Below are 9,583 nucleotides of genomic sequence, written 5' to 3' on the forward strand. Positions count from 1 at the left end.
ATTCGTGCAGATTAATCCTTGTGTGAATAATTCCGGATTATTCACACAAGGATTAATCTGCACGAATTTCTACACGGACATTTACCACTGGAATGAAACTACTCTTCAAGTACTGTTCTCTCTTTTTTCAGCACATCACATTCTTTACCACTTCATACTAAAAATATCCGCCTATGGATATAATAATAGATAACTTTATTTTTTCTGTCTCCGATGAATGGAAGTACTGGTTCTTCCCAGAAACAGCTGTAAGACTCTATCCATAAAATTATTCAACCTTACCTTTGCTCTCTTTATCCTTTTGTTTTTATATATTTACATATATATATATAAATATTATCTATGTTCTGTTATAAGCACAAGCATAGCTGTCAGTTAAGAACTACACTTTGCAACTATGTTATGTTTTTTGGTTTAATCCCATTGCATGGTAACTTGGGTAAATGTCTTCAATTAAAGACCTTAGGCCAATGAATGCACTGTAAGTGAATATTGTAGTCAAAACCAGTACAGAAGCTTGCTGCGACTACTACTACTACAACGACGACGACGTCTGCTACTGCTACATTGTCGTCATCGTCCACGCTATCATCATCATCATCATTGTCTTAACATCCATTTTACCAAGCTTACATGGGTCAGATGGAAGGAGATTTTCTATGGCAGATCCCCTTCCTGTCACCAGCCCTCAACTGTTTTCAAGCAAGGTAATATTTTGCCATGACCAGATATGTCTTTCCACAGAAGACTGGAAACAAACAACATTGTTTGTATGATGGTGATGCTTATTTTACAATCATGATGTCAAAACAAGGAAACACCACACACCCACACAGATATTCATACATACATACATACATGTATGCACATTATATATGCATGGGCTTCTTTCAGTTTCCATCTTCCAAATTCGCTTACAAAGCTTAGAGACTGGGGCTAGAGCAGAAGACACTTGCCCAAGCTGAACCTGAGACCATATGGTTTGAGAGCAAGCTTGTTAACCACACAATTATGCTTGTAACCATGGAAAACTACAGGGTGTCCACAAAATCTGGGTATATGGAGTAAATAAAATCATAACATAAACAATTAAATATAAGAAATAATAGTATCTTAAAGTATATGTTAATCCCCATGTACCCAGACTTTGTGGACACCCTGTAGAAATGAACATCACCTGTATGATAGTAATATGCATTTACAACCAACATGTGACACCAAGATGAAGGCACACATAAACACACACACATGCAATGCTATATGACAGTGAGGCAAGGTTTCAGGTTTGATCAAGCATGATCAATATAGGTGAAATAAACAGCGATCTTTGCTCCACACAGAAACTGCAGGAGCTACTCAGGAGTATTGCAAATTCTTCTGAATCTCGACTAGTCATGTTTAATAAATAAATAACTTATTTACCTAAGTTTTAACATCATCTTTGAAATAGTCACCTTGCACAGCAATATACCTGTCCCAGCATTCCTGCCACTTTTGGAATCTGGCTTGGAAGTTGTTTTCTGTGAGTTGAGGACCTTTGGTGATTCACCCTGGATCTCGACAACAGTGTTAAAACAGCAATGTCTGAGCTGCATTTGCCTGTTGGGGAAGAGATGAAAGTCCATAGGTACTAAATCAGGTGAATAGGGTGGGTGCAGAAGCGATACCATGTTGTTTTTGGCAAGAAACTCATGAATGAGGAGAGTTCAGTAACAGGGTGCTTTGTTGGCATGAAGAATCTTTACATTCCACAGATCTGGTTGCTTTTGCCGAATGGCTTGCCTCAAATGCTTCAAAACATTGCAATAGGACTCTCAATTGACAGTCTGGCCTTGGGCATGCTAGCATGGAAAGCGGACGTTAAACGATGATGATGAATACCACATTTCCAGGGGTGACGTTTATGGCAGGTCTTTCAGATTACTCATCATCTTCCAGATGTTCCACTTTTGAAGTGCTTGTGCTACTCAGAACATTGCCTCATCACCGTAAGCTAACCATATATATATATATGTCTATGTGTGTCTTTGTGGTCTGTATTTGTTCCCCACCACTGCTTGATAACTGCTGCTGTTGTTTATGTCCTTGTAACTTAGCAGTTCAGCTGAATAAGTACCAGACTTTAAAATGAGGTACTGGAGTCACTTCATCCGACTAAAAATTCTTCAAGGCAGTGCCCCAGCATGGCCATAGTCTAATGACTCAAATAACTAACAGTGCAGGAGTTCTTTTACGATTCTCACTTTTTTTACAATTTGTTTATTTTTAGAATGACATTGTAGGGTAAGTGTGAGAGGCTGGAGCAGACCAGCTTGAACATAAAACAGGTAGAAAGTTAGGATGGAATATGGCCAGTCTAAATGCTACAGCAGTGGCTCTTAACCATTTTTTTGCCTATGGACCCCTTTGGTTTCTATTTTACTCAACTGGACCCTAACAAACATTTGATGCTTAAAAAAGTCTTATTATATTTCTATACTTAAATATTATTAATAATTATATAAAAAAAAATTTAAATGGGGAGTGTAATATTCACAGTATTAAATGGCTGAGATACGTTTCAGTCACTAGACATGAATATCACAATAATAGGGTTGCAGCCCATATTTTTTATTTTATTTGTTTCAGTTATTGAACTGAAGATATGCTGGGACACTGCATAGAAGGCTCCAGTATTTATTTTAAGTCAAGTACTTACTCTATTTATCCCTTTTTGCCAAACTGTCAAGTTATGGAGATGTAAACAAACCAACACTAGTTGTCAAGTGATGAAGCACCAACACACAAATTCATATATACACATATATATAATTATATATGTGGGGATACTGTTCATTTAGATGGCTCAGAGGACACTCTATATCTCATAAGTTTCATTTTTGCTTTGGCTTCTATGGCTGGTTGTTCTTCCTTAAGGTTAACCACTTTACAGAATGTACTGGGTGTTTTTTCAAGGAACCAGCAATAAAGAGGTGTCATGTCCTTGACACAATTAAAGGGATCTCCTGCCATCATGTCTGCTTCCCTGGGCTTCTGCACAATTTCCATCTACAAGATTTACTAACAAGGCTCTGATTAACCCCAGACTATAGAAGATTCTCAAGGTGCCATGCAATAGGACTTAACCTAAAACTACATAGTTGTGAAGTATCCTTCTTAACCATACAGCCATGTTGACAATTTGAACTTAATACTACCACTTAGACTGAAGTGCAGCAAGATAGTCTGCTACATCATGATAACCCTTCATAATATTGTATTATGTCACTAAAAACCAAGGGCACTGTGGTTAGTATAAAGGCATTATCTTGCCCTTCTGACTATCAGGCATTGACACTGTAACTACTTGGTGAGCTGAGACTCATGATAATTATTATGAATCTCTTTGGTTAAAAAAAAATCTGGGAAAAGTAAGAATAAATTTTAAGCTTAGTTTGTTGCATAGTTGCAGCACACACTTCAAATTGCTAAAAGCAACCACTGATGCTTGAAATGGAAAATGTCAGGACATTTATAAAGAAGAATTTATATAGGACGTATTTAAAAAAAATTTTCTGCTCATTAAAATGTTTCCATATCAACAAAAAGAGAAACAATTACTAGTAATATGATATCACTGAAAACTAACAACAGCATTTGTTAATTTTCCTCAGGCGTGTCTTTGCTACTGTTTGCTTTGAGTTAGAGTTCCTAGGTCAAAGCAACTTCTGATACTGAGAACAGAATTTCAACAGAGAAACTCCTCGGAATAGAATTAGCTAGGGTTCTACTGCAATTATAAAGATCTGATTTGTATAAATGACATTTAAATTTGGCAAGCAGTCATTATCATCATCATCCTCCTCATTGTTTCAACGTCCACTTTTTTATGCTTGCATGGGCTGGATGGAATTTGTTGAAGCAGATTTTCCACAGCCTGATACACTTTCTGCTGCCAGCCTCCAACTGTTTCAATGTAAGACCAGACATGTTTTCATGGAAGATTGGAATCAAAGGACACCACTTGCATGATGGTGACATTTGCTTACAACTATCAGATGATGTCAAAGCAAGGAGACAGTAACACACACACACACACGACAGGCTTCGTTAAGTTTCTATCTATCATATTCACTCAGAAGTGTTTGGTTGGCCCAGGGCTTTAGTAGAAAACACTTGTCCAAGGTGGAACTGGACCCAAGATCACATGGTTGGGAAGCAAACTACTTACCACACAACCAAGTTATTAAAAACTTTGAAACCACAACTGAATACTGCAAAGATGGATAGCAGTCAACAGAATCTGAAGATCAGAGTCCACTATAGTGGTGAGTGAAAAAGCAGAGAGAGAGAGGATATAAGTAAATGATTTCTCAGTGATTAAAAATAGAGCAGTAATTATACTGTGTAACATGGTTTTCGTTCATGGGTAGCAACAATTATTTCTTATTTGCTTATCGCTAGAAAGTATGAAAAATGGCTAACATTTACTTCAAATTTTGCTTTTGTTACATATATTCAAACCCCCAAAGAAGCCCTCTCAATACATGGCTATGATGCTCTTCCACTACTTCTGCTCATGATCAGAGATGCACATATTGTCAGCCATTAAGGGACATGCTCAAGTGGTTAAGGTTAAGCAACTGACAAGCAAATTTGTGATATTGAGGAGAATATTTACTATAACGATAACTTTGCTTCTGCAACTCAGCACTGAATCTGTTTGAAATGTAATGGAAAACAGGTCAGTTTCAAAACATTGATGCCCAAGCGACAAAAAGCAAAGTCTGAAAGAATAATCATCATTTCCTTTGATTTGTAGATAGAAGCCAATAGGAAATAACACTGACCAAAGACAAAAAAAAAAAAAAAATATTGGTACAGTGTTATCAAATAGATCCATACTGTATATTCTGGTATACAAGTTGACATGATATATAGTTTAACTCTTTAACATTTAAACTGGCCATATCCGGACGAAATATTCTACCAGCTTTATTTTCAAACTGGCCAGATTCAGCCTCTTATCCTAAAATATTATTCTAGAAATAAACAATCACGTCATTGAAATCTCAAAGCTACAAAGTAATGCATAACTAATTCGAAATAATGTTTATAAAAAAAGCATTATATTTGATAGAGAAATCTGAATACTAAATGTTTAAACATTCAAACGCTGTCGCTATCTTTCCAAATCCTGATGCATTTCATATGAAATTTTTGGTCCTCCAAAGTCATCTTGGTGTATAAATCAACTCACCTCATTTTGGCTCTGAGTTTTGGTCTGGAAACTTTTGGCTTGTATGTTGGAAAATGTAGCTTTTTTTGTTCTTGTTTTGAATGTGATGAAAGTATGTTCAAGATCGAAGTCTGTTTCCATTTGGTATTCAAAACATAATTCTAAACAGCTGTTTAGTAGATAAAAGCAGCCTCATATTGGCATATGGCAGATAACGCAAACATGATTATAAATTAATAAAGTAAGCCAAATTAAATCTATGATAAGCTAAATTAAGTCTATGTCAGTGCAATAATTTAGGTCCAACACAAAGCAAAGAAAAAGTAAATAGGTCAAACACAAGGCAAAATAGGCACAAAACAAAAGGAGGAAAAAGTTAATGCAGTTATGCTGTGGAGGAAGAAAATCAATGTTTTGAACAGTTGCTCTTTATCAAGACAGGAGAAATAAAAGAAAAAATATTGGAAGGTAAAAATAACACAATGTTAAGTCAGAGATGCAAAATGTTTGAATAGTAGGAAGTGAGAGGAGTAAGAATGTTTTTCAGCATAGAAAAATAAGCAGTAGGGAAAGTAAACATGACAGCCATGAGCGGGTGTAGTAGAGTAAAGTATGTTTATGTATATGTGAGAATGAAATGTAATAAAGTATATTTAAAATTGTGTGAGCAAATATTGAGAGTAGTGTTTTAATATATATACACAATAGTGAGGAATAGATGTATGGTGGTGTGGTATGATGTTACTGGGTAGTGTGAGCAAGACATAGTGTATAGTGGACACGTATTACAGTGTGTCAGAGTGTATGAGTCTGCTCCTGTAACAACACTTGTTCTTTTATTCAGGACACCACCATCCTATCTGCACCTAGGTCAATTTTCCAGGTTATGGAATGCTTCACTAGCTTCTCCAAAAATGTCATGTACTACATTAAAAACCAACCTGGTAGCTTACTGCATATAGAGGAAATGATTGATCATTTTAATATTTGTTGGATGTCCAATGCAACAACATTAGGTCACTTAGGCCTGAGATTTGTCACTTCCATTCTTGAAGACAGTTTCATGTCGCTGTTTGTAACATATAACACCATGGGGCTCCTATTTCTTGGTTTCATTATAAATAACAATGTTCTGCTGAAACACAGCTGCTGGCATTAATAACTTATATTTCTCTAAAACACTTTTCACACAAATAAATACCAATATCTGCACTTCACAACTTTTCTATCCATATCCTTTACAACCCATCTCTATAGCCTACTCATATGGCTTACTACTATCACCACATCTATATTCCTTTCTATTGCATTCATACACACACATGTACATAAACATACTTCACCATATGTTTTCCATGCTTATTTTCCTTACCTCACAGCCACTCTTCTATGCTGAAAAATAACTTTTACTTCACTCACTTTCTGTCTGTCATTTAAAAATGTTGCATCTCTGACACCCAACATCATGTCTTTTACCAATTTTTTAGTTCCCATCTTCATCCTTTAGCTCTAACAAAGGGTAATTGTATGAAATATCCTTTCTTTCAAAGGAACAAAATTGAATTTTTATTCATTTTTGTTTTTCTGTTTTGCTCAAGATTTATCCACAAATTTACAAAATCTTGCAAAGCATAAACATGCATAAAACAATTATTTTTCAGCTGTGAATAGATTGCCAAAACAATTAGCCCAAATTGAGAATTGCTTACAGAGTTAAATAGCATTATGCAGTTTACTCCCAACAAATAAATAACACCTGTATTTTGTTGCCATTAAACATTATTAGTTTGTCTTAACATAAAAAGAGATAAACAATAGAATCTGATGCCTGTTCTGAATTGCTAATTTTAGCATCAGACAAAGCATTGGATTTAAAACATACAAAAGAATTAGGAGTTGTGTCATTTGCACAAGGGTGAAGGGATTAGTAAAGACTCTCATAAAAAGATAGAAAGATGACAGGTCTTAGGGAACAATAATGGTAATCTCTCAATCCAAGAAAGACAGTTCTGTAATTTCTGCAGAACAACTTGCACAGATGATTTATTTATTGTGATCAAATGTTTGTGTTACACATAAGCATGTTACCTTCATCAAATTGACATTGCCTGTATAGGTACATGGTGTGCCACATGTCAGATGTCAAAGTAATTGCAGAGCAACATGAGATGAAGTATTTTGTTCACCACAATGCACCGTCTGGTCTGAGAATCAGACCTACGATCTTGCAATCTTAAGTGCCACAACCTAATTACTAGGTCACATGTCCTCACTAAACAAACAAAAGAGTTGATATCCACTTTTAATATTAACATAATCATGAAATGATCATTGAAGACATTTTAAACCCATATAGACATTCTACAAAGAAAACAACAAAAACAAAATAAGCAGGCTACATTTAGTCAAAGGCTTTGCTATTATCAGATGTAATATAAAGCCTTCATTTTGTTGTAGTTTTCTAAAAGCATCATTATCCTCATCACCCTTGTTTCAATCTCTACTTTTCCATGCTTGCATAGGTTTGACAAGGGTATGTTGGGGCAGAGTTTTCTACAACTGGATGCCCTTCCTGTTACCAATTTCCACTGGTTTTCAAGTGAGGTAATAATCTCTCAGTCTATTGAACGACAAACAGCCTAGACAAGCTTTCATGGAGGACTCCAAACAAATGACACCATCAGTAAAAACATCATTTACAAGCGAACACATTAAGATGAAGAAAATACAAACTCACACAAGCACACACATATTCAGTTTCTCTCAACCAAATCCACTCACAAGGCTTTGATCAGCCTGGCACTTCAGTAGATAACACTTGTCCGAGGTGTTATGTGGTGGGACTGAACACAAAAGCACATCCCTAAGGAACCTCAGGGTATAGTAGAAGTAAATCATTCTTAATGATTGATTGCGTCATATTAGGAATGTTGGAAGAGACAAAAACTGTATATTACCTTAGGAAATCTGAAAGTTCTCTCTTGAGGTGAGAATGGAGCATAAAGTTGCAAGCTCATATGATTATAGACACAAGATCAAAGAGTAAGAAGTTGAATGGCTTGATCCTGTAATCACTTTAAGGTAAACAGCTCTGTAGATTTGATGGTGTTGATGAAGGGAAATATGGCAAACTTAGTGCCTGAATAAACTAAGATGTGGATACCAATCCATGCCAAAAAAAAATGTAGATCAAGTATCTGTTGTTTTGAAAAGTGTTGGAAGCAAAAGTGTTTGGCTTAATAAAATATATAATGTATTATTACTAATGTGAAAAGAAATCAGTGTAAATGAAAAGTTGTACTGTAAATATATATTTTAATTATCAAAATAATTACATACTTGCTGTATATTACATGTATATAACTGGTACACATTATGAATAATTGATAGTGAAAAGAGAACAACAATTTCCTAATACATTAGTAAATTCATTTAAATTTAGCTGATATTAAGTGAGGCAGCACTTTAGGAAAATTTTGGAATTAAATCATTATCTATAGCAACAAGCATATTCTTCAGAAGTTTAGGATAGTGATATTGCCAAAATTATACTGTAATAGTAGTGAAGGAGGACTAGTCTTAATAAATTAATGAAAGTTGCTGAGTTTAACAGGTGAGATGGATGTAACAACCTGTAAGCATTGTATAATCAACAGCAGAAACCCAACCAGGAAATGTTAAGTGCTTTAACCTACAATAACCTTTAATAAGATAAAAAGGTTAACAGAAAACTGATATGTTATGTTATTTATTAAAACACAGAATTTCAAACTGGTATAGTTATAATTTATGTGCAACAAATTGATTGTAAGGAAAAGCAACTTGTATGTTCACTACTGACTGGGATTTGGCAACAGACGTTATAGTCGAACTGCAAAAGTGTAATGCAGCTAGTGGTACAACCCACTTTATTTTGTGCGAAATTTAGTACTCTTAACAATCACAAATATCATGGTTGAATGGTTAGAGCGCTAAGCTTCTGACTCACAACATTCATAGCCTTAATTTTGGCCAAGGCAGCTGGATTCACTTGCTTCAGAATATCTTGATGAAAATTAAAATTATCAGTGCCACTTGATGCTATACTAACAAGTGCTAAAAAACTGAACCAAGCATTAAAGAATCCTCTTATAAAAATACAATATAATTTCAAATCTATGCTACCTTAAAAATAGAGTGGAACAAAAAAATGAAACTAGGACTCTATTTTAATATTAATATGAGGAAATTTTGTTTTTATATCTCAAATTTACAAATAGATAATTTGGATATTTAGAAGAGAACAATTCCAACAAGTATGAATTTGGAGCTATCTTTGATATTTCTCTCTAACAACAAGTAAACTTACTTAAAAAGATTTTTTAT

This window comes from Octopus bimaculoides, chromosome 2, assembly GCF_001194135.2.
Source record: "Octopus bimaculoides isolate UCB-OBI-ISO-001 chromosome 2, ASM119413v2, whole genome shotgun sequence".
Classification (NCBI taxonomy): Eukaryota; Metazoa; Mollusca; class Cephalopoda; order Octopoda; family Octopodidae; genus Octopus; species Octopus bimaculoides.